General features: G+C 37.0%; 1 long non-coding RNA gene across 1 annotated transcript in view; it reads right to left on the bottom strand.

Annotated features, from left to right (window-relative positions):
* LOC135364163 (uncharacterized) overlaps window positions 1-25,620 on the bottom strand; it is a 263,059-nt gene that overhangs the window by 165,671 nt on the left and 71,768 nt on the right. The window contains exon 2 of the long non-coding RNA XR_010410896.1: window positions 4,067-4,176. This is a non-coding gene — a long non-coding RNA (uncharacterized LOC135364163). The remainder of the gene's footprint in view (window positions 1-4,066; window positions 4,177-25,620) is intronic.

The following is a 25,620-nucleotide window of genomic DNA, read 5'->3' as shown; positions in this document are numbered from 1 at the left end:
ACATATAACCTCCCAAAACCAAACCAGGAAGAAAGACAAATTTTGAACAGACCAATTACCAACAATGAAAATGAATCAGTAGTCAAAAAACTCCCAAAAACCAAAAGTCCAGAGCCAGAGAGCTTCACAGGTGAATTCTGGCAAACATTTAAAGAAGATTTAATACCTACTCTTCTCAAACTATTCCAAAAACTAGAAGAGGAAGGAAAGCTTCCAAATTCATTCTATGAAGCCAGCATTACCTGATACCAAAACAGATAAAGACACTACAAAAAAAAAAAAAAAAAAGAGAGAGAGAGAGAACTACTGGCCAATATCTCTGAGGAACATAGATGCAAATATCCTCAACAAAATATTAGCAAAACAAATCCAACAATACATTAAAAAATTCACTCACCATGATCAAGTAGAATTTATTCCTGGGATGCAAGCGTGATTCAATATTTGCAAATCAATCAACATGATACACCACATCGAGAGAAAAGATCAAAACCATATCATCATTTCAATAGATGCAGAAAAAGCATTTGACAAAGCACAACATGCACTCATGATAAAAATCCTCAATAATGTAGGTTTAAAAGGAACATACCTCAACATAATAAATTCCTAGACTATGGAATTCATATAGAATATATGAAAAGCCCACAGTTAACATCATACTCAATGGTGAAAAACTGAGAGCTTTTCCCCTAATATCAGGAACAAGACAAGGATGTCCACTCTCAGCACTTTTATTGAACATATTGGAAGTCCTAACCACAGCAATCAGACAAGAAAAAGAAATAAAAAGCATCCAAATTGGTAAACTTTCACTATTTGCAGATGACATGATACTATATATAGAAAGCCCCAAAGACTCCACCAAACAACTGGTAGAACTAATAAGTGAATTCAGTAAGGTCACAGGATACATAATCAATATACAGAAATCTACTGCATTTCTATACACTAATAGAGAAGTAGCAGAAAGAGAAATTAAGAGAATAATCCCATTTTAAATTACACCAAAAATAATAAAATGCCTAGGAATAAACTTAACCAGGAAATGAAAGACCTGTAGGGGAAGAAAAAGAAAGAAAAGATTAAGGGGATTTGGATAGAAAAGGACAAAGAACTTTCCTGGAATAGTGGATGATATGAATATTAGCAAGGAGGTAGAAATATGCATAACATGTTTAAGGGACAGTAAATAGAGTATTAATATAATAGTTACTATTTATTGAAAGGTAACATGGTCTCTGGGGCACCTGGGTGGCTCAGCCATTAAGTGTCTGCCTTCGGCTCAGGTCATAATCCCGGGGTCCTGGGATCCAGCCCTGCATCAAGCCCTGCATCAGGCTCCCTGCTCAGTGGGAAGCCTGCTTCTCCCTCTCCCATTCCCCCTGTTTGTGTTCCATCTCTCGCTGTCTCTCTCTCTGTCAAATAAATAAATAAAATCTTTAAAATATAAAAAATAAAAATAAATAAATAAAAGCATGATCCTCTGAACACAGACTTCCCAGGTTTGAAATATACTACCACTTATTAGCTGTTTACATGGTAAGTTAATTAATTTCCCTATATCTCAGTGATCTGTTCTCTAAAATTAATATAATGATATTACCTATTTTAGAGGCTTGTTACAAGGATCAAATGAGTTTACAAAGTATTTAGAACACTGTCTAAACACTATGTAAGTTGAGTTAGCTAAGTGAAGTACTGAAAGTATTGTAAATATACTATACTCCAGGCACTGTAGTAAGCACATTATGTTAGTTTACTTAATCTTCATCAGCTTATAAGGTATATATTATTATCTCTGTGTTATTGGTGAGAAAATTAGAACTAAGAGAATTAAATTTCTTAAGATCACATAGCTGGTAGTTTTTAAAGCTAGGATTCAAACACAAATACAAAGCCTGTGCTCTTAACCACTAAACTATACTTTCTGAGTTTAGGAAGCATTGGGAAAATAAAGAAAAGCAGGGTGAGGCCAAATTATGGAGACCATGAAATCATCAGGCTAAAACAATTAAATCATATACTACAGGCAGTGAGAAGTTACTGAAGGTTCCTGGGCAGTGATGTGTTTTAGAAAGATTTATCTAGCCACAGAATTCTGGATGGATTAGAAATCTCTGGGCCACAGAAGCATCAAGTAGACACAAATATACCTCAAGTGAACTTGCAGAAAGTAGGCCAATTTTTCTTGTTCTTCAAACTCACCCTTAAAGATTCATTCATATATATAACCCCATTTGATCTCTAAACCATAATCAATAATAGCTTCAGCACCAAATAACCAAAGAAAAGTTGGAACTTCTATTGGCTGACTCCTAAATTCACCCAAACCCCAAAATAGTGTTCCATTCTACTGCCTAAATGTAGGTGCAGACATTCATGTATATCCATAGTCTCTTTGTAATCTACAACTGAAAGGTATTTAACAACTAGAAAATGAATCACATGTGTAATGCCTCTTGATTTAATAGCCCAACTCATCCCCCCGCCCCCGCCCGATGCTATCCTGAACTATAAAGCATTGCAGGAGAAAATCACAAAGCTAGGTTGCTGCTACTACAAATTCATGATCTTCAACCTTAGCTGGGCCTGAAATGCTGCCAGGCAGCCCTAGTTAGACATCTCTCCTATTTCTCTCAGTGGTTATTCCAAACTTTCACCACTCTTAATCCTTTTACACCTCTCCCCCATCCTACCATCACCAGTGCCTTCTATTCCACACACACATGCTCAACAGATGATTTTTTTCTGTATTATACTGAGAAAATAAATTTAAATGCAATCATGTAGGAATCCCTCAGCTCCTCTTGCCACCACCATGAATTTCAATGTCTTTCCCTCCTAGATCAGTAAAAAGTTGTCCTTCCCTGTATCCAGAGCTAATTGTTTGATCTGTACTCCGGAATCCCAGTCAACTCGTCGATATCACTCCACCAGAACTGGTAGAGAAGGAATGTTCAACCTTCCTTCTCTACCAGTTCTTCCCCTTTAGCACATTCCCATAAGCAGCTCTATTATTTAAAATTCTCTTTTAACCCATGTCCTTCTCCCCCCTCAAGCCTCCCTACTCTTCATTCTTTCAAAGTCAGGCTACTTGAAAGAAAAGCTTTATGTTCCTTGAGTTCTTTCCTCTCTTCATCCATTCTTTTAATTTTTCCTTGGACCATATGTTCATAGAATGGGATTAGTCATAACCTTTGGTTCATGACACACTCATTACTGCTTCCATGCATGGTCCACTTTTAATAATTCAGTTGGTCAGACCACCTGCTCTTTTCCCTTCTCTAACCTGCCTTACACTTTCCCTTACAGGTTTTTCCTGAAGAAGAGTTTCCTTTAATGAAACTCATGACCTGAATCCTCACCTAAAACACAGCTTCTAGGAAACCTGACCATAGACATTAAGGATGATAGATGAGAAAGATTAAAAAGAGCCCGAAATGCCAGTGAAATCATGGAACTACCACACTAGTCCTCAACTACTTTACTCTGGGCTCTTGTTACTTAAGAAAAATAACTTTTTGGCAAAGCTCCTGTAGCTGAGTTTATTAGACTTGCACTTGAGAATAGTTCCTAAATGATCCACTCCCAAACCTAGCTTCTCCAGTCCAGATCATTCTTCCAAATTCCAGATACACACATCTAAGTATTTTAGTAACATCTCCATTTAGTACCTCAATCCCAACCTGCCCAAAACTGGACTTCTAAATTTCTCCCCAAATAGGCATTCCTTTCTGTATCTCAAACAGTGAATGTCACCTCTAACTGTTCACTTACCCCAAACAAAATCCTGAATGACAAACAGAGCCCTGCATCCCCTACCAATCTTTTCACACCTCTCTACTATCATGTTCCCCTGTACCACTGCCCCAGATTGATTAAGTCACTGAGTCCAGTCCCATGGATTCCCTCTTTTAAATACATCTCAAATATATTCTTTTCTACCGTTCTTACTGCCAGTGTCATTGCCTTACCTCAGGTCTTCAGCATTTTGCTCTCCGATAATAGCTTCCTACCTGGTCTACTTGCCTCCTATCTTGATATTCTCCAATTTATTACTTACCCACACTTCCACCAGATGGACTTTGTTTTTGCAGGAGGCAAAAAATATCCTCCTGTCTTCCCACAAGTAGTCTTCATGGTAGAATAGGATAAATTTGAAGTGGTTGTTCCCTGAAAGAGAAAAGAAACAAAAAGGAAAAAAGTAACTAAGCTCTACATCTGGTTTTACACAATAAAGATTAAGGAAATGTGCAGGATAAGGAGAGAATCCATACATTAAACTAATTCAGCAGATGCAGACACTTTGAACCAGAAGGGCCTACAAAATCCAACAACTCCCTTCTCTTCCCTGCTCCTCAACCAAATCTGTAGAGATTGGGAAGAACAGTTGTGGTTTGAACTTCAAGCAAACTTCATTTTACTCTCAAATGTCCTTGCACCTCTCTGACTGCTGAGTTACTGCCCAAATCTGGTATCATTCCTTTTCTTAGAATTTTTCAATGATCTTCTACTACCATCAGGAAAAATGTGAACATCTAAGTCAAGCCCTATGATCTGGCTATAGTAAACTTCCCAGAGTTTGCTACGTCAAACTACCCAAGTAACTATTTCATGCTCCCATGCGTTTTTGCATTCTGTTCCCCCTACCTGTCACACCATTTTTGTTCTACCCTTTTCCTCTTTACTGATAAGTTCTATTTATCCTTAGGTGATGCATTTCAAGCCTTTCCTAACCTACTAAGTCTAAATACCCTTCAACTGGACTTCAATATCACTCTAGGTGAACTTTTGTTGAAGCATTTATAAAACTATATATAGTAATAGTGATGAACTCCTTAGGGGCAGAGACTATAACTCTGTAATGCCGGAATGAATCTGTGCCTCATATATAGTAAGCACCTCCTCCCTAAAGTTTGTTTAATGTGGTGTTTTGTTGTTTTGTTGTTGTTTTTGCCACCATTAACTAAGAACTTACTATTTTTAGGTTCTGTAATAGGAGATATATGTGCATTTAATATGTGCATATTATTAATCTCTATTTTAGGGATGAGAGAAATGCACACATAGAGCTTTAGTGATATATCCAAGTTCATGCAGCTAGTGACTAAGCATGTGCTGGCAATCTACATCTCTATTAATAATAAGCTTTTGCAAATGCTTTGAAGTAGAAATGGCTATATGAGAATACATACATGTAAGCTAAAAACTCTGCTCATTTATTCAACAAGTATTTAATGAGGAAAGAGGGGTACAGTTTCTCTAAGCGTCTTACCCATTTAAAACAAATTCACAAGATAAGTAAAATTATTAAACTCCTTCTTTTCCCCTCTAATGTCCATCCGCTGTCTCCCTCCTTCCCTCCCTTTCTCCCTCCCTCCCTCCCTCTCTCTCTCTCTTTCTTTCTTTCTTCTTTGCAAGGTGTGTCGCCTAATTTCCTTTGGGCTACCATGATTTTACTCAGTCTCTGGGCATACAGGTGAAAGATAATGCACATATCTCAAATGAAGTTCTACACAGTTTTATTGGAAATCAGATACTTTCATTTATTTAAAAAATATAAAATGCTTGGTCAAGAAAAGGAAGAAAAAAGGAAAATACAAAAAGAATTCATCATGCATGAAATATTTGGAAAAAATAAGTAACCATGTTAGTTTACAAATACAGAGAGCTAGAAAAAATTAAAACCAAAAATAATTGTACCAAAATAAAAATCAGGTAAAATTGAAGCTTCAGGACCCTAAATCCACTACTCAAAATAGCCCAACACCAACTGAAATGGATGTCCAGTCCAAATATACAGCAAGAAGTAGGTGTATTCAAATAGCATTTAGTCTAAAGCTGAGTGTTCATTTGCCAGGCAGACAGGCCATTAAAAAACTGTGGTTTTGGGTGTTTTCAAATGAACCTGAATTTTCAGATGTATAAATTAGTTTACCTCCTTGGAAAGACATGATTTCCTGTTTTCAGGAGAAATGCAGGCTTCTAAAAGCTTATTTAAAAGGTTCAAAAGGCTACTTAGGCATCAAATAACTATTAAAAACAATATTTTGACTATTTAAGTGTAAACGAATCAGAAACATATGGATTAAATTTCCCTTAAATTGCACATGCTCCAAACTGAAGAGTATAAGCATGGGTGAAACCTGTTTTGGATTTCAGTGAGCCCAAAACATTTGAAAAATCATCTGAGATGTTCAGTGAACTCAAGAGTACAGCTGGATTCACCCATCCCTAATTCATCCCTATCCTACGCTTCTGGTCTTAATATAAGGAAGGGTGTAAGTACACAAGTAGCTTGCAGGTAAAATGTCTGCATCTAAATTTAGAGGTGATTAAAAAAGATCTTTTTAAATCTTTTAAAATCCTGTGTTTTAAAAGAAAGTCTTCCATTTTTAAAGAAAATCTAAACTAGTCTTTAGACTCTTCATACAATTTTCTTTTTCATCTCTTCCTAAATAAAATTTATATGACTCTAGGATTGAGAATAAAAAAAAAAAAAATGAAAAATTTTTGAGCTTCCATTATGTGCCAGGCACTGTGCTTGGTATTTTTACACACATTATTTCTTTATCCAATCCTGCAAACCAGTTTCAGTGGCCTATACACAAAGACAAGGCATCTGTATTTCACTCAGTTTTATTCTCTTCACCTTGATCAGTCAGCCTGTTTACAATAAGCAGCCTGAGTCTAATAAGTCAACTGAAAAAATATTATATGTTCTCATCGAATTAAACTCATAATATTAAGAACTAAAGTCCTTAGCTACCAGATGAACTACACAGAACTGGAAGACAGCAGAAAAAGTGATTAAGAGTACATGTTTTGGGATAAAAAAATTACTTTGTCTTTTTGTAACTTCTTTGTACTAATGGGTAATAATACCTACCTTATAACATCACTGTGAATATATAGAGTAGGAAGTTGTATATAATATGCCTGAAAGTAAAGAGCTCAATAAATATTACATAAGAAATATATGTATACTGATGTATGTGATCAAAACTTTTCTCCAACACCCAGTCAGATCCAGATTGTGACTGCCTATAACCCTTGCCAAAATGAATCCCTCTGATCTCTCTCCAGACTCTCTGTGATAAACACTTTACCATTCCCCCAGCAGATAATGAATGGTCCCCATACATCCTGAAGAGGGTGCTTGGAACCACCTCCATCATGAGTTACAACTTTTCACAACATGGGTGGACTTGGAGGGTAGTGTGCTAAGTGAAACAAGTCAGACAGAAAAAGATAAAGGATTTCACTTATATGTGGGGGTCTAAAAAACAAAACAAATAAACAAGCAAACAGAAATAGACTCACAAATACAGAGGACAAACTGGTGGTTGCCAGAAGGGAGGGTTGGAAGGATGGGGGAAATAGGTGAAGGGGATAAAGAGGTACTAACTTCCAGTTATAAAATAAATAAGTCACAAGAGTGAAAAGTACAGTACAGGGAATATAGTCAATAATACTGTAATAACTCTGTATGGTGACAGATATAACTAAACTTACCGTGGTATATAATTGTTGAATCTATATTATATTATACACCTGAAATGAATACAATATTGTATGTGAACTATACTTCAATAAAAAGTGAAAATTAAAACAAAAACAAAAACAAAAAAAAACAAGTTACAACTCTCCCCCTCATGGTGCCCTGTAAAATGCCATGCCAGCTACTTGAGGACTGAGGCTATCCCCACGCCTATCAGAAGTTACCTGTGTCAAACAGCAGGGCCTGCCATGACCCACGTCCTGCTAACTGAGGTGTATCACACTGTTACAGGAGCCTCCTTTTCCCCATCAAAATCCAGGGGCTCCTCTACCATTAGTTCAGGGAGTTTACTGGACTCCAAAAAGTTGTAGCTCTTTCTTGGGTATACCTCAGCTCCAGCACTCTGGTCAACCACTCCACCACCACTGGAGAAGCCAGCACAACCCAATGTGCAGGCATATTCAGTATAGCTCTAATGCTCAGATACAATATCTCTGAGAAAGAGAAGATATTGACAACCCCCTCCCTACCCACCACTCATGCTTTCTTATCTGAGGGTCATGCCTCTGCCTCCCTATGACTTCAACTTTTGCTCAGAGAAATGGAAATGTGGTGGCTAGGAAGAGTTGCCAGAACCATACCACAGTTCCACATGGGAAAATGACCATAAGACATTTTTCTTTGACTGTTCCCCCAACCTCCTTGCATGCTTTTTTTCCCCCCTTGGAAAAGGTCTGATTACCCAGCATGGCAGCCTATGAGGTTTTCAAAAAGTCTTTGTGCAGATTTTAACCCTCTGACTTATATCAAACCTTGTCATATCTGCTGGTTAGTCAGCTTTCCATTGTCTGTCAGCAGTTAAAACCTGACCAGAAGAGGTGCTCTGGCCAGCAGGGATCTATCAGTCACTTATCTCCATGAGGTTTTAATGAGCTGCATTAAATCAAGCACGCTGACAAATCTTGTACATAAAGTAATTGGTTTTAAATGCTTTGTGAGAGGCTGCACATGGAGCAAAGGTATTGAATGTTGTGTACTCACCACAGGTAAGAATTTTAAGAGGCAACTTAATGGCTTAAGAGCCTTCTAATTCTCATTAGATCTCTCTTTGGTTGGGTTGCTCTTTGTTTTAAGTTTACAGGACCAAGAACTAGCTTCAGACCATAGCTAGGAAGGTAAAAGTGACTGGTACTTAATCGAGGGCTCACCTTTCAACTATGTGCTCTCTGGGACAGAAAGAAGGGAAATAATGGGGAAGTACAATAGTCCTCCCTTATCTGCGGTTTTGCTTTCCACGGTTTCAGTTATTCATGGCCAACTGCAGTCCAGAAGCAAATGACTCTCCTTCTGACATATCATCAGAAGGTTAATAGTAGCCTAAAGCTACATCACAGTGCCTACATCATTAATCTCATTTCACCTCATCACAAGGCATTTTATCATCTCACATCATCATCATCGTACGAAGGGTGAGTACAGTACAATAAGATATTTTGGAGAGAAACTACATTCACATAACTTTATTATATTTTTACAATTGCTTTATTTTATATTAGTCATTGTCATTAATCTTTTACTGTGCCTAATTTATAAATTAAACTCTGTCATAGTTATGTATGCATGGGAAAAAAAACATAGTATATATAGGGTTCTGTGCTAGCCCCGGTTTCAAGCATCCACTGGGGGTCTTAGAATGTATCACTTGGAGATAAAGGGGACTACTGTATACCCTTCCTTCTTGCACCTCCAGTGATATTCCATTTTAGTTCATCTGTCAAAGGCAGGGATAGAGCTGGCAACGTAGAATTCTGGGTGCTGCTTAAGTTTCCATGCCCTTTTATCCACAGTGTTACCACTTAGGCCAGTTTGGGACAAGGCTGCAGGGTCATTGGCAATATTAGGTTACCAAGGAAGGAAAAACTCATTACTGGAGATGCTGGCCTGGTAATAGAAAGTAACTGAGTGAAGACATAGGTCAAGGTCATGTAACATCAGGCATAAGACTGTTAGTACCAGGGGTATATTTGTCAGACTTACCATTGCAGAGAGGGATCTCAAAAGGAATTTACACTGATGTCCTAGTGTATTGTAACTGTGATCCAAGGAATTCTGTCCATATTGGAGAGGTCTCCAACCAATGGAGGTGGGGACTGTGGGCTTGTTTCTAGGGGCACAATTCTAGCCGTCAAGGAGACAAATGAGATTTCCAGAACTTTGCAATAGTCTGAGTTCAGGGGGATGCTAGATCTCTAGTAGACCTGACTGGAATACTAGGAAGAATAACCATGCAGGCTATCAAGTAGGAAATGAAGGCTCCCAGACTCCTCTCTTTCCCATATTTCTCCCTCTTGTCACTTAACCCTAATATCTCACTCAAATGCCCAAGTCAAAAACCTAGGCACCATACATGATACTTCCCTCTCCCATCCCTTCATATTCAAATCAAATACCAACCCTTTGTTCCACATTCTTAATGTCTTTTGTCACTTCTCTCCATCCCCACAGTTATTACCTTAGTTCAAGATACCATCATCTTTCCTCTCGATTACTATAGTAGCCTCCTAACTAGTGTTTTTGCCTTCCTACCAATCCCCATTTCCTACCACTACATCCCTTCTACCCATGCTCTGGCCCTCCCTAATTACTCGTAGCTCCTTGCATGTGCCATGCTCTCTCTTGTTTCTAAGGTTTGCACATCTTCATGTGTCTAAGTCTTACACCTTCACTTTCTCAAAGAGGGTTCCCAATTCCCCAGGACTGGGCTCAGTGCCCCACCCCACACTACTACAGAACCCTATAAAAAGGGCTATGAATACCATATTGCAGTGTCTCTTTTCTTGCTTTTGTCTTTTTGGTCAACTTTGTACTCCAGCTCTTAGTGCACTGCCTAAAATACAGTATGCAATCAGTGAATCTTTAATTAGTGGACTGGATTCTATAACTTGGGGGTTACACTCATGACATATCTGATTGTAAATCTAAATGATATAAAAAAGAATTAGACAAAAAATTAAAAATAGAACTACCATATGATCCAGCAATCCCTCTTCTATATATATATCCCAAGGAAATTAAATCACTATCTTGGAGCTATCTGCATCCCCATGCTCACTGCAGCATCATTCACTATAGACAAGACATGAAAACAACCTGTGTCCATTGACAGATGAATAGATAAGAAAAATGTGGTGTGTATGCAATGGAATATGATTTATCCATAAAAAAGAAGGGAATCCTACCTTTTGCAACAACACAGATGGCCTTTGAAGGCATTATGCTCAGTAAAATAAGTCAGACAGAAAAAGAAAAATACTTCATGATATCACTTATATGTGAAATCTTAAAAAGTCAAACCCATAGAAATAAAATAGCATGATGATTGCCAGGGGTTGAGGGTTGGGGAAAATGAGATGTTGGTCAAATGGGTATAAACTTTCAGTTATAAGGTAAATAAATTCTGGTCATCTAAAGTACAGCATGGTGACTACAGCTAACAATATAGTATTAGATACTTGAAAGTTGCTAAGAGGGTAGATCTTAAATGTTCTCACCTCACACACACAAAATAATTATATGAAGTGACAGATATATTAACTAATCTTATGTGGTGATCATTTCACAATATATACATGTATCAAATCATCATGTTGTACATCTTAAAGTTACATAATGTTATACATCAATTATATCTCAATAAAACTGGGGGGAAAATTTTAAAAACTTTAAACAGACATCTAAGGAACATACTAAATCCCAGGAATTGCAGCTATGTCTCCAGATTCTGAATCTGAGGAGTGTGACTATACCTAATGAAGACATTAATCTTCTATTAAGTTTGGTAGAGGGGCTACATGGGTATTTCACTGATCCGACAGTAGACAAACGAAGAAGCAAAGAAAAAAGCAAAATAAAACCAAACCACCAGGCAGAGGTAAAAATACCCCCTCATCTAAAAAAGAGCTCCTTTAACTTCCTTTGGTGACAGGAAATAGTAATTTTTCAGGAAAATCCTCCTGTTAGTCATTCTAACACTGAGTCTAGACCAATATTTGCTCCAAGCTGATCATAAATTCTCTTTGCATTCCCACCTCCATTTATAAATCCCACCTATCCCAAATTGAGGCTATCCCAGACACAAGAAAAACCAAGACCCAAACTTGGTAACAGGTATTAAGATGTTAGTTTGCTAAAATGAAATCAAACCTTTCTTGCACATAGACCCTTTTATATAGAAAGTTGAACGAGTTGAATTAAAACAGCAATTTTACACGATAATGTGAAAAAAAGCAAGGATCTCAGGGCACAATAACGTTGTATCTAAGATTGGACAGAAAATAAGTCTTCCTAATTCTGTTTTCATTAGTTAGCTAATCAAAATACTTTCTGTTGATGAACTTGATACTCTCACACATTGAGATTTGCCAAAATCTACTAATCATGGTCAACTTCATGTACTCTGTAAAGCTTGGGCAGCTATCCTTTATGGCTGTGCAGGTTGCTCACCAGATAAAAATGCCCACCTAAAACAATGACTAGAGTCTGAAATCAAGCCTGAACTCTGCTCAACAAGCTTTGTACCCTCATTTGGGGCTTGTATCACCAAGAGGACAGGATACCTTTTCCTAATCCATATTAAAGTATGGGGATCCTGCTTGAAAGGGTTAAGACTCAGCATAGTCACAGCTCTCAAGTAACCCTAGAAGATCAAACTTCTGAATTATATGTTCCAGAGATCCCAAAGGCCTTCATCAATCTCAGGATATACCATTCTGCCCTCTAATCATCATGACTTTGAGCCTGAACCATTAAATGAATCCACTCAACTTCTGCCCATCAGGACGTTTGCTTATAGTAGAAATTGCCAGACCTTTAAACCATGCAGAACAAACAACAAAGGCTATAAAAGTCAGCTTGAGGCTAGGGAGTAAGCAAAATCCAGCCTTCTGTTTATATTTCAGACCTGCTTGATTACAAGTGCTTTGAGCACACTTGCGTCTTTGTCTGGTAGTACAATATCTTGACTTTCTGGGAACCCCATCTTTCCTCAGACTCAGCCCCATAGATATCAGTCTTCTGACTGACTTCCTGGATAGGGTTTAGTCCCCTGCCTCAACCTTCCTAATACTACTCTCCTCTGAGGCTAACCACCTTTTCCACCAGTGATGAATGTGATCACAGGCCCAGCTTTCAGCCCAATATAGATAATGATATGGCCCAAGTGATGTTATTTCATTGTCTTCCTTCACTACTCATCATAAAAATCTCATCCAGTAAGACCAAAAGGGTTCATCTTATCCTTATCCTTATCCAACAATAAAAACAGTAACAAATATCCACTCTGGTGAAGACCATAGAGCTAAATTCTAGAGAGTAAAAGTTATGAAACCCAGACCATATTCTTGAATGTTGCCCATTGATACCATATTTTGTCTCAGAATAGCTCTCATTGGTGGAAAGTTGTGGCCATAACCAGGATATCAGGAGGAGAGCAAGATTGAGAAAGCAGGGGGTAGGCTTCCCAGTACCTGTTGAGAACAGGATAGCAGACTTAATTCTTTAGACCCCAGTTTTTCTGAAGCCTGGCTCTGTTGCTGAACCCTCTTCCTCCCTTAGTAGACCCCATCTACAATCAACCTAATCTCCTCCTTATTGCCTGCAGTCTTCCCTCTCCCACATCTAGTCTCCTCTAAATGTCACATTTGGTTTCTGTGCATGCCTTTAAACTGACCCTTTTTAACCATGACTCTCTTCCTTAAGACCCAGAACCATTTCTTATTTTATTCAGGATCAGGCTCTAAAATCTCTACAAGCTTTTCTGGGACCCTCTAACAAACCAAGAGTTTTCTAGAGATGATGACTGACACTCACTGAATTCTTATTACAAGTACAGGCTTGCACTACTCTGGTGGGGCCCAGAAAGGCCTGAATTTTCTGCCACTCCAGCCCTGCTGTCCTTCCAGACAAACCTAGGCTGACACTGGCTGATGTGTCTCTGGAAACCAAAATCCACACTGACATGACTTACTTTTCTTACATCACTCACATCTTACATCACTATTTTTGGCTGTGATCTGCATGTCAATATCATTCATCTTCCCCTCCTATGATTCTATTGGTCTCATAACTCAGTTACAGTTTTTGTTGTCTGAGGAAGGAGGATGAGGAAGGTAGAAATAGCTTTAGAATAAAGTTGATGCTGTGGACAGCAAAGCGAAAACATGGAAAAAACCTGAGTCTCTGATGACTTTTTTTTTTTTATTGTGGTAAAATACATGTAACACAAAATTGGTCATTTTAACCGTTCTTAAGTGTATAATTCAGTGACATTAATTATATTCACGATTTTGTGCCACCATCACCACTATTTCCAAAACTTTTTCATCACCCCAAACAGGGACTTTGCAACATTCAGCAATTGCTCCCATTCCCCGGTCTCCCCTGCCCCTGTGACCTCTAATCTACTTTCTGTCTTGCTAAATTTGCCTATTCCAGATATTTCAAATTAAGTGGAATCACATAATATTTGTTCTTTTGTGTCTGGTTTATTTCATTTGGCATAATGTTTTCAAGGTCGAAGGTTTTTGAAGGATGGTACCCATTATCAACAGTGTACTCATGATTCAATTCATATTTTCTGTATATGGTTATAAATTTTACACAGCATTTATCTTGATACTTAATATAAATCCATTTGATTTGAATATACATGGATACCTTATTTTATTGCATTTGGCTTTATTGAACTTCATAGATAATTGCATTTTTTTACAAATTGAAAGTTGGTGGCAACCCTGTGTCAAGCAAGTCTATTGGCACCATTTTTCTAACAGCATTTGCTCACTTTGTGTCTCTGTGTCACACTTTGATAATTCTCACAATATTTCAAACTTTTTCATTATTATTATGTTTGAATTGCTGCAATCTCATGATAAAAATGAGGAGTTTCTTCCTATGGATGAGCAAAGAAAGTGGTTTCTTGAGATGAAATCTACTGATGAAGATTCTGTGAAGATTGTTGAAATGACAACAAAGGATTCAGAATATTGCATAAACTTAGTTGACAGAACAATGGCGAGGTTTGGGAGGATTGACTCCAGTTTTCAAAGAAGTTCTACTGTGGGTAAAATGTTATCAAACAGCATCACATGCCAGAGAGAAATCGTTTGTAAAAGATAGAGTCAATCAATGTGGCAAACTTCATTGTTGTCTTATTTCAGGAAATTGCTGCAGCCACCTCAACCTTCAACAACCACATCCTGGTCATTCAGCAACCATCAACACTGAAGCAAGACCCTCCACCAACAAAAAGATTATGACTCACTGAAAATTCAGATGATAGTTAGCATTTTTTAGCAATAAAGTATTTTCTAATTCAGGTATATACATAGTTTTTTTAGACATAATGCTTTTGCACACTTAATGAACTATAATATGGTAAAAAAATAATTTTTGTATGCACTTGGAAACCAAAAAAATAATTTGACTCACTCCTTTGCAATACTAACTTTATTGTGGTGGTCTGGAACTGAATCTGCATTATCTCCAAGGTACATCTGTAATGAAGGGTAGTATGTGTATGTGGTGTGTGTACACTTCAGTTCCCATGAACCTTGGGAAACTGATTCTACAAATATCATATAGAGACATAAATGTATAGGCTTCTTTTTTTTGCAAAGTGATACATTCCTCTTATTTATTAAATTACTGGCTTTGGTGTTATGTAGAGCTATTTGTAGATTAATTTCAGAAAAGAATGAAAATACTGTGAAAATTTCAGCTTAATAAATATTTATATTAAAAACTTCAGAATTTTATTCCTTTTTCATTGCTGAATAGTATTCCATTGTACATCTATACAACATTTGTTTATCCACTCATCTGTCGATGAACACTTGGATTATTTGCACCTTTTGGCTATTATTAGTAATGCTGCAATGGATATTACATACAAAGTATCTGAGTCCCTGCTTTCTATTCTTCTGGTTATATACTTAGGAGCAGAATTGCTGGCTTATGGTAATTCTGTCAAACTTTTGGAGGAACTGCCAAACTTTACTACAGGGGCTGCATTTCACATTCCCCCAGCAACATAAGAAGATTCCAATTTCTCTACGTCCTTGCCAATATTAACTATTTTCTTTAAGAATTATATTATTATAGTCCTCCCAGTAGATATAAAGTGTATCTCATTGTAGTTTTGGTATGAATTTCCCTAATTCCTAATGATGTTGGTATTTCCCTAATTCCTAATGATGTTGAGTATTTTTTCATGTACCTATTGGTCATTTGTATTTCTTCTTTGGAGAAATGTCCATTCAAATCCTTGCTCATATTTTAATTAGGTTGTGTTGTTGAGTTGTAGTATCTCTTTATATATTCTGGATATAGAATTTTATCACAGATATGATTTACAAATATTTTGTAGATTGTCTTTTCAATTTCTTAACAATGTCCTTTGATGTACAAAAGTTTTTAATTTTGATGTGGTCCAGTTTATCTATTTATTCTTCTTGTTATTCTTGCTTTTGGTGTCATATCTAAGAATCTATTGCCAAATCCAAGGTCATGAAGACTGCCCCTATGTTGTCTTCTAAAAGTTTTATGGCTTTAGCGCTTATATTTAGCTTGTTGACCCAATTTAAATTAATTTTTGTATATGATGTGAGGTAGAGATCCAACTCAATCCTCTGCATGTAGAAATCCAGTTGTGCTAGCACCTCTGTTGAAGAGAAAATTCTTTCCTCATTGAATGGCCTTGGTACTCAGGCCAAAAATCAACTGGCCATAAATATATGGGTTTGCTTATGTAATCTCAGTTCCATTCTATTGGTCTATATGTCTATCTTTATGCCTTTCATGACTTTTTGGGTTGCTTAATTAACACACTGAAGGTTACTTCATTTTCTATTGCTGCTATAACAAATTATTACAAATTTGGTGGCTTAAACAAAAACAAATTTATTATCTTATAGTTCTAGAGGACAGAGTTCCACAATGGGTTTCTCTGACATAAAACCAAGGTTCCAGCAGGGCTGCATTTTTTTCTGAAAACTCTAGGGAAGAATCCATTTCCTTATTTTTTCAGGAGTCAAGAAACCACCCACATTTCATAACTCATGGCCTTCTTCCATCTTCAGAGACAGAAGTGGTAGGTTGAGTCCTTCTTACATTGAATCACTGTGACTTTTGCTTCATCATCATGTTTCTGTCTCTGTCTCTGACCCCTCTTTTGCCTCCTTCTTTTACTCCTGTGATTATATCAGACCCACCTAAACAACCTAAGATAATCACCCTATTTTAAGTTCAGCTGATTAGCAAATTATATTTCCCTTTGCCATGTAATATATTCACCAGTTTCAGGAATTAGGACATGGACACCTTTAGGGAGCTATTGTACTACCTTCCATAGCCATTCCAGTTCTGGATTTGTAGTCATTTGATACAATAAATTTCCCTATAGTTAAAGTCTATATAGTTTGAGGCTGAGCCTGATGTACTCACCAGTCTCCTTATCACCACTCATCACAGTGCCTGGAAGGAATATAGTATATAATTGATCTACTACTGAAAAATATATTTATTGATGCTAAATATATTTATCAATATATTTAGTACCAGGATCATTTATGCCAGTGATTTTCAAACTAGGTCCTGTAGAATTCTAAAGTTTAATTCCTGTGCTTTAGGAACCACTTGAGGTGGGAAGGAGAAACTGCTGAGGAAGAAGCTGAACCTTGCTTCAATCCAAGCAGTTTGCCTTTGTTTATTTCATATTTTGAGATTCTGTGTAAAACTGTATTTATAAGAAGTCTACTGATACAGGAAGTTAAAAAAGAAAACACTGGGATTAGGTCATTGACAATATAGCACAATTCCAAAATGTTTGCTTCAGGAAGATGTTGATTTTATAAGATAAACTGAACCAGCTGTCTAGGTGAGTTACCCTTGTAGTGAGAAGGACGTGCTTCATGTGGTGCCCAGCTGAAACTGGGTTGAGTAGAACTGGAGCATGAGACAGTCTCTTTACAACTCAGCATTCTAAATATAGTTTCCTGTTCAATCCCTCAAATATTTTCTTCCAATTAAGCAATTCCCTTGGCCCTATAATTTCAGAAAACTCCTTGGAATTCAGTTGGAAATGAAGAACTGCCTTTTCCAAGCTACTGAGAGAAGAAAAGCAATAGTGAGCATGATTAAGTGCTTATCCACTCTGTGCGAAGCACCACGCTAAACAATTTACACACATTATTCCTCATATGTATGCAATCTTTGCCATAATCCTGCAAAGTACACAGTATCTCCATTTTACTGAGAAGAAAACTGGGACAAATAAATACTAATCTGCCCAAGGCCACAAAACTTGGTAGAAGATCTTTTAATATTTCCCTCAAACGCTGGTCTCAAAGACCCCCATAAGAAGAGGGGTCCGTTCTCCTTGCTGTCCTTAAATGACCCTTTCATTTACACAATGTCCAGGGCATTCACAGAGATTTCAGATTTAGAGTTATGTTTAAGTGAAAAGTAAGCTATATGCAGTGGGAAATCTGTGTAAGATCACACCTTCACTAAGATATAAAATTTCTGGTTGACTTAGGAATAAGTAGGAAGTTAACTGTTGAAATCTCCACAAAAAGTCTAATAAGCTTCCTGAGTGAAGCACAGTAAGCAGTTGAGTAGAGGTCCTTTAGCAAAGATTAAGAGCCTACGCTGAAGGCAGCCAAACTTGGGTTTGGGTTTGAACCCTGGCTTCAACTGACTGCACAATTCTTCACTCTGCTAAGCTTATGTGTTCTCATACATTAAATGGGGGTAATAATAGAGGCGCAGAGAGGATTAAGCAAGATAATGATAATTGGAAGTGTTTGAAATAGTCCCAGTCATAGAGTAAACAGTAAATATTGGCTATAACTGAGGGATTTATAAAGCTTTTGGATATGAATTTTACAGATCAGTTCTCGTGTAGTAACAATAATAATTAGCCGCAATGACAATGAATCAGTAAAATAACAGTAAAAACTGCTCCCTCCCTTCCCTCATGGTCTATTTTTATCTCTACAGGAATGGTCCCACCAACATCAGATCTGCTGTAATACATGACATCTTAAAAAACAACTCTCCTGTGTATCACATTTCCCCCTAGCTATCACCTAATTTTTATGCTCCCATTAAAACAAAATTTTCAAAATCATGTTGATACTCACTGTTTGTATTTCCCTTTCTTCTATTCTTTCACAACCACACTAATGAGATTTTCTTTCCAACACCTCTTTGAAAACCGCTTTTGTCATGATCACCAATGACCTCCTCATTGCTGAACCCAATCCTCATCTTACTTGTCCTCTAAGCAGCATGTGACACAGATGATCACTTCTTCCTTTTTGAATCATTTTCTTCACTTGGCAACCATACCAGCACTGTGTTCCTTCTATTCTCTCAGTTCTTCTTTTCAGTCTTCTCTTATGGTATCTTCCAGAACTCTCTTACTACAATTCTCTTGACCTCAGGTCTCTCCGTCCTTTAGCTAAGCCCACTTTCTAGTGATCTTATCCAGTTCCATGCTTTAAATACCATATATACGCGAACAGCTCTTAAATGTATCTCTCTAACTGCAGCCTCTCCTGCAGATTCGTATTTGTATTCCAATTGCCCACTGGACATTTCCATTTGGATGCCCAGTAGGTATCTCATATATAATGTTTCCCAATCTGAACTCCTATTTTCCTATTTCTATCCTCCACCTCCACTCTTCCTTAACTCTATAAATGGCAACTCCATTTTCTTTTTCAGTTGCTCAGGTCAAAAACTTTTTTGACAACCTCCCCCACCACTCCCAGCCACACCCAATCCAAGCAAGTCCTATTACCTCTACCTTCAATCTGACCTCAGTCTAACAATTTACCCTAAAATCTAATAAACAATCACAGTGTTCCTTATTTTAAAATTTACACCAGGTAGTGTTACTCCTTTGCCTAAACATCCTATAATGGCTTCCCATCTTATTCAGAATAAAATCCAAAGTTCTTACTATAGTCTACAAGGCCCTTCATGATGTTATCCCTATTTCTCTGATTTCATCTTCCAATATTTTCCTTTTGGCTCACTCCATCCACTCAAGCCAAACAGAACCCCTTAGTGTTCTTGAATAATCCAAAGCTTTGCCCTAACTTTTCTTTCTGTTTGAACCGTTCTTCCCACTTATTTCTATGTACCTTGCTCCTTCATTTATTCAAGTGTCTGCTCAAATGTCACCTTACCGGAGAAACCTTGAAATAGTCATCCCATCTCTAACATTCTCTATTCCTTGCCTTGCCTCATTTTTCTTCATAGCAGTCATCACTAGTTAGAATATTAAATTTTTTGCTATGTGTCTTCCTCATTGTAATAGAATTTTCCTAAGTCCATGGACTTTGTCTTTATTATTCATTGCTATAGCCTAAATGCATAGAACAGTACACAGCACATTGTAGAAGCATTCCTAAATATTTATTGAATTCATAAATCATTTGTTAAGGCCCTACTATGTAACCATTATCTTAATCAATCCTTACAACCACCTGGGGTTAAATGCTTAGGTGCTATGTCAGAATGTCACAAGTCTGATGTTCTCGTTGTATCAAGTTGGACAAGTTACTTTGCCTCCCTAAACTTGTTTCCTCATCTGTATAATAGGAAATAATATCTATTTCAAGGTATATTGTGAATATTTAAAGGACTAATATGTGAAGAGTTTTGCATAATGCCTAAAAGTTGTCTAATATATATAATATATATATATATAATATATATAATATATAATAAAAGTTGTCTAATTAATATAGGTAAGAAAAGTAAGAATCAGAAAGGTTAAAATCTACATAGGTCATGAAATCCACAGATAGATTATAAAAATAGAAGGAGAGGGCTGGATAAGGAACCTAGAGCTCTAATGCTGGAAAATTTGCTTATTTGTGTTTGTTTTACTGTTCTTGAAACTAAATCTAGACAAACAGCTTTTCCCTTTCCATTTGTTCCTAAATCTAAAGAGAAAAGTGAAGCCTTTGTTTTCAAGTTTTATGAGATCCTGCTGAGGTGTCCTGTTTTCTGTAATAAGTACTAACATTTTTCTATTTTTATTTATTCACACAACAAACATGAATCAGAATTTATAATCTACTTGGGAACATAAACCACATGTTTTGATGAAAAGGAAATTAAGAGAACTGAGAGAGTGCTAAGGAAATTCAGGGGTAAGAGGCATACCTTTATTTCTTAGTAGGTGAGGACTCTCCTATTCCTTCCCTTACTCCCAATCCATAGGGCAGTTTCTTTGTAAACTCCTTGCTATGTAAACACAATACATGAGAATGACTGACATACATACATATTTTTCTCCTAAGTGTTAAGGATTCCTGTTTAAGTTCCTAATATCGATTTCTTGAAACAAAAATGCAGAGATAATTTTTGGGGTCATTAACCAAAGTGTTTTCTATTCATCTCATCTGGTCTGCACACGTAAGTGGTGCCTCTGGGTACACCATAAAAAGAGCTTTAATTAAGAGCAAACACACTTGGGTTTTACTTATCTTGGGTCCACTAATCAGATTTAAGATAAAGAGTTCCTTGCAGGGAGAGGGCTGTGGAGCAGATACTTGTTTTCCCCCAAAACTTTTTGTCTACTTCTGCAGTTATATTAAAAAAAAAAAAAAAGCCACATATATTCTGTAGGATTATTTACAACCTCTGGAGAGAATGAACATGAAGCATTAGTGTGCATGGATACTGTCATGTGTTAAGAGAAACACACTTGCAGTGGGCCTGTAACTACAGAATTCTGAGGTTGAATTTCAGGGTTTATTGGAGTAAGGGAGTGATTCATAGGGATGTTGATATTTTAGCATTTTCAAGGGAATTTAGAGATTATCCTAGGAGAAATGAAGGGGAAAGCTATATGTCTCAACTCTTATTTTTAATGAGAGTGAATTTGCTGGGATGTCAAAAATTGGATAGTCCATCTGCCAAATCTCTGTTTTACGTATGCATTTTTTTTTTTTTTTTGCCATCTTATTCCTGTCAAAAGGTGTTGCCAAGAATCATTCCTGTCATGGTGTTTAGTGCCAGCACTGTCCAAATAAGAAGCTGTTCAATGTGAGAAAGAATTGGCTTCAGAAGCACAGATGCTATATTAGTGTTGGAAGTATTCCTGTGTGGAAGCTTCTCTGCTTCACACTGAATAAAACTGTATGATATTTACCACCATTTAATCCAGATACCCTCTCCCTCCTTCTACTTATAGGAACTGCACTTTTGTTGTTTTTTAACTACATCTGTACTGCAAATATAAAAAATGCATCAGCTATAAGTAGAGTTGTGACAATAAGACAAAATTCTTGCCATTACTTCTTTCACTCAAAGCCCTGAAACTCTTGCTTATGATTCTATCTCCCAAAGTGAAACCCCTCAGCAAAGCTCTCTAAGCCTCAGCATCCACATTAGAAAATTAGAAATTATAATACCTACCACACACACAAAAAAAGTTGCCAAGATTTAAATTATAACCTTCATATGCCATTGAGCGCATACAGCACAGGAGACATAAACAATAAATGCTATTAGAAGGGAAGTAGAGGGCAAAGGCTTGTCAGCAAACACACTTAATTTCCATCCTGCTCTACTACTTATAAACTATGTAATCTTAACCTTAAACTGGCCAACATAATTTCTCTGAGCCTCAGTTTTCAGAATGAATCAGAATATTACCCATCTTGTAGACATGGGATAATGAAATGTGATAATACATCTAAAGTGCTTACCACAGTGCCAACACATTCTAAGTGCTCTGTACATTAGCCATTATTATTAATTCATTACTTCTTGAATGCTTGGATAAATATTAATAATATTTTAGCATATTTTCAGGAAAATCTTTGTGAAAATAAGTTCATTCATGAAGACTGACATGGGGACCTTCTATATATAAGTAGAGAATTATACAGCCCTTAAAAAAGAGTAAATTATAGAGTACTCCTAAATTGATCACATCATTTTAAAACCTCTCAGTCTGGATATATCCATCCTTGCATACAGGTATATATACATGCCTGATCCAAGTCCTATTGAGAAGTCCATAGCTTTCTGAGCTTCCAGCTGTGTCTTCCCCTAGAAGAAGCTAGACATCCAAAGGACAAGTAGCTCTTATCTGGCCCTCTGGGGTCTTGGCCTCAGCTAGACTGATCTCCTAAACCAGTTATTTGGGCTCCTGCTCAACAGCTCTCTGGATCCCAAATTTCATGAACTCACATCTCCTGCTGGAGCTAGGCTTTTGGTCTCTAGTTCTCCTGGAATCCAGAGTCATTTTGTCTCATATACATGCTTGTTTTCCTATTTCCAGTTAACTCTGAATAAAAAACTACAGACACACAAAAACTATCCATCATTCAATACAAATACACAGAGACACTCCCACCAAAGAGACCCAATGCATGCAGTCAAAGCAATGAGAAGGAAGCCACTGAAAATGCAGTTGGAATCACAAACCTTCCAGCACCAAGGGGGTTTTATGGTTGTTCACATGTTCAGTGAAGGATGTGACATTCTGAAATTTAAAAAAATTAAATATATATATATATATATATATATATATATATATATATATATATATATGTTTTGTGAATACATCACCACATGAAAATCAATCTGGAAATATTTAAGTTCTAAAAAAAAAGAAATATTTAACTTCTAAAATTTTTTTAAAAAGGCATTTGGTTCATTAATTCACTTTTCAACAAATGTATAGAAAAGTAAGAACAATGGCTAACATTTATTGAGCATTTTCTGTGTAAGACACTGTCCTAAGCACTGAAAAATGATAATCATACTAGGAAGTTAATAATCACAAGATCTCCACCTTACTAAGTAAACTGAGGAACAGACAGGTTAAATAATTTGCCCAAAGTTACAATGGCAGTAAGTGATAAAACCAGGTACTTACTAAATGCAAGGCACTTTGCCAGAGGCAGAGCATACAAAAGTAATAATATCTAGTCTCTGTTTTCATGAAGTTTATGTTGAAGTGACAACATCAGACAAAAAGAGTAAACAAAATAATTTCAAATAAGCACTATAAAGGGAAGAGAAAGTAGGATTATGCTATGTTATGAACTGAACTGTGTCTCTCCAAAATTCCTATGTTGGAATTCCCTAGTATTAGGGAATACATTAGGGTCCTATGAGGAGAAGAAAGGTTGGGACACAATCAGACACAGAGAAAAGAGTGTGTGAAGACATCTGAAGGAGACAGCCATCTACAAGCCAAGGGGAGAGGACTTCAAAAGAATCCTACCCTGCTAACACCTTGATCTCAGACGTCCAGCCTCCAGAACTGTGAGAAAATAAATTTCTGTTGTTTATGTCACCCAGTCCGGGGTGCCTTTGCTATGGCAGCCCTAGAAAATAATATAGCAATCAAAGAAGGCCTCTCTCTCAAGTGAGAATATTTAAAATTAGGACTCGCAGAATAGAAGAAAGTCCCAGACGAAGGAAAAAGAGCAGAGGCCTTGAGGGGAGAATTAAACACTTTAAACATTCTTCTGGTCTCAGAAGTCATCACAGCCACTTCACTGAGTGATTACTCACAAAACACTTTATAATTTGGGAAGTGTTTTACAGCATTATTCTCAATTAATCACCATAACAGTCACAAGAAGCAGATATTAATAGATTCATTTTGCAGATGGAAATGAGGGCACCAGAGATGCCAAGTGACTAGAACTTGCACCTAGTTCCTTTGATGTCAAAATCAACATTCTTTTAGAAGTTCCCTTCTAACCAAGACCATTCCCATTTTGTATGAAAGGTTCTGGCAATCATAAGGCCATATCCCACAGGGAAAGGCAGATTAAGAGCTGAGAAATTATAAACAGGGTAGAGTACTTCTTCATTTCTTCATGTTTCACATCCCAACCCCCATACCCTCTTCTTATTGTCCTCAATAATGATGGTGTTAGAGTATGGGTTTTATTGGTTTTTAAAATCTGTTTTCATGAATAGATACTTTAATTGCTTTAATTGCCCCCTTCACTTAGACTGGGTAGACCCATGAATTCTCTTCAAAATGACTTTGAGTTTAACTGTAGCCTTTGCAAAATGGAACCTCAACAACTACCTACCATGCTTGCCAGCAGGACATGAGGAAGTAGTGCAGGCAAGGGAGATTTCCATACAACACATGTGCTCTAAGTACAAAATTACCATAATTAGAGATGGCAAAGCCTGAGAAGTCTATCTCCAGGAAGGTCAATGAAAGATTACAAAAATGTTTAGTCTAGGCTGGTCCCATTATCCTAATGGTACATAAAGTGAGCAAACCATATATGCTTTCTCTAGCAGACTATTACATGATCTAATCAAATATAGTTTTTGCATATTTGTACAATGTCATGACCCATAACTCTATCATATTTCACAGTTTTTCCCACTGAAGCCTGTGGAAATCTGAAAGTATAAACAAAACACACTGATTGTCCATTAAAAGTTATTCAATAAATATTTTTGAGGATCTGTTTTGGAGAAGGCCCTCCACTAGTACTGTGAAGGTCATAAAAATAGTTAAGATTAAGACTAGCTCACAAAATGAATGTAAAACTCTAACAGAAGGATGTCATCCTTACTTATATCTATAATTCAAAGGCAGAATTTGTAAATGGTAGAGAAAATATTGAGAAGGGGAAGGAGGAATTCACATCTAATTGTGAACATTAGGGAGCCCTTCATGGACGAGAAAGTACTTAAACTGGGCCTTGAAAGGTGGTTGGGATTTCAACTGGTAGAGATGATAAAGGGCCAACTTTCTGATGAAGGGGAAAAACCTGAGCAGAAATAAGAAAAAGGGAAGTCAGGGGTACCTTGGTGGCTCAGTCGGTTAAACATCAGTTTCTTGATTTCAGCTCAGGTCATGATTTCAGGGGTGTGGAGCCTGTTTAACATTCTCTCTCTCCTTCTCCCTCTACCCTTACCCTCCTCCAAAAAAAAAAAAGCCATTTCAGGGGACAACTTGATGAGAGTTGGCATATCAGGCTGATCATTTGTAAACAATATAGAGCCAGCTCAGGCATTTAAATAAGGGGAAGTCTAACAGCGAA

Source organism: Mirounga angustirostris, unplaced genomic scaffold (genome assembly GCF_029215605.1).
Source record: "Mirounga angustirostris isolate CCGP_5_RB_7025 unplaced genomic scaffold, mMirAng1.0.hap1 SCAF_4, whole genome shotgun sequence".
Lineage (NCBI taxonomy): Eukaryota > Metazoa > Chordata > Mammalia > Carnivora > Phocidae > Mirounga > Mirounga angustirostris.
Note: the sequence above shows the minus strand (reverse complement) of the source record. Positions and strands in the feature narration are given on the sequence as shown.